The sequence below is a fragment of the Rousettus aegyptiacus genome, unplaced genomic scaffold, assembly GCF_014176215.1.
Source record: "Rousettus aegyptiacus isolate mRouAeg1 unplaced genomic scaffold, mRouAeg1.p scaffold_m13_p_11, whole genome shotgun sequence".
Classification (NCBI taxonomy): Eukaryota; Metazoa; Chordata; class Mammalia; order Chiroptera; family Pteropodidae; genus Rousettus; species Rousettus aegyptiacus.
In genome coordinates this window covers 88177482-88179045 of record NW_023416286.1, presented here as the reverse complement: position 1 = coordinate 88179045, position 1564 = coordinate 88177482, and the positions used below count along the sequence as shown (strand labels likewise).

General features: G+C 39.1%; 1 pseudogene; it reads left to right on the top strand.

The window, feature by feature from the left end:
• The first annotated feature begins 328 nt into the window (after nucleotides 1–328).
• Nucleotides 329–455, top strand: LOC118609765 (annotated as a pseudogene).
• Nucleotides 456–1564: the final 1109 nt, after the last annotated feature.

Here is a 1564-nt window from a genome sequence, read left to right as displayed (position 1 = left end):
AGCCATGCCAGGGGAAGGAAAAGACTATTCCAGACAGATGGGAACCATGTAAACAAATACTACATGGTAAAGAAAAACATCGATTATTTGATGAAGTAAGGTGAGCAGAGCAGTGCTCAGTCTGAGACGAAAAAGACAGAGGGAATGGTTTCAGAGCGGCAGTGAACAATCTATGGTGACATATGCAAGGTACAAATTTGGTCAGTATAGCTCCAAATAGCAGGGAAGGTTTGGACGTACTCATGTCTGTGAGGAAGTTCGCCCCACTCAGTCGAGGAGCCTGGCTTCCGATGTGTCTAGAAAAAAATGAGTTAATAAACAAGGGAGAGTCTACGGCCAGGCCACCCTGAGCAAGCCCGATCCCATCTGATCTCAGAAGCTAAGCAGGGTCGGGCCTGGTGGCCTGGTTAGTACTTGGATGGGAGACCACCTAGGAAGACCAGGTGCTATAGGCGTAAAAAATAAAATATAAGGGATTGTAAGATGACAAGGTCTTGTAACCTGTGAGGTCAACCAAGGGTTACCTCCCCCCCCCTAAAAAAAGCAGGGGGGCATTTCAGATGAGGAATAGCAAAGAAAACACAGAAGGCTGAAATTTTTTGTTTGTTTTCATCATGTTCTATATTATGAAAGAATCAAAGAGTAATTTTCCTGATATTTTAATAGCAATTTATTAGGAAAAAAGTGTCAAGCCATCAGTTTTAGTTTCAGCTTTTTAAGAAACGAAGATATTTGTGGACGTTTATGAGGATGTGCTTGAATGAGCAAACGACTTACTTCCCCACAATTCTCTCAGAATTCACAGTGGTTATTTTCCGGTTTGTCCTAAAGATTGCCATATCAACTACAATTTCCTTTTGTTTTCATGTCAGGTATCATTTATTATAGAAAACAACATCTCAACAGGTGTGAGAGTACTCCAGAGTAGTATAAACGATTGTAATTGAGATTGGTGGGTATCGGAATAAATGTTTTCATTTATCCTTGAGGATCCGCATATCATTTTTCTGGTTTTCTATTACCTATCAGGCACACGAAACATGTTCCTCCTGTACAGCATGGAAAACCAACTAAAAATCTAAAACTTTGAGACAGAGTATTCCAATAAGTTAAAATAACTTACAGTTTGCTTAATGAGCATGATAAATTACTAATCTTTGTGGAAATAATAAAAATTCAAGTTCTAATTTAAATTTCTTATATATCGCCTTTAAATCTACATGTTAAAAATGCTACTTATAGGAACCAAACAAAGCATTATTTGGTTAACGTAAAGCCAAAGAAGATTTATTTTATAGAAAGGACGATGAGCCACTTAAAATTAAAACAAGTGTCGAAAGTCACAGAGTGAGTAAGGAACTCTTTGTAGGGTTTGTTTCCAAGTTGTCCTCGGTTCCTAACCTGCATCTGTGAGTTCTGAAAGAGCATTAAACAAAACAGCCAGATCTCTCGTATGCAGTGACTATGCTCTAGATTTGGAAAAGTCGGAAGAAAGCAGGAAGACAGACACATACTCCTGTGTTCCCATCTTCCTTCTCCTGGGCTCCACTGCTGGGAGCTAAAG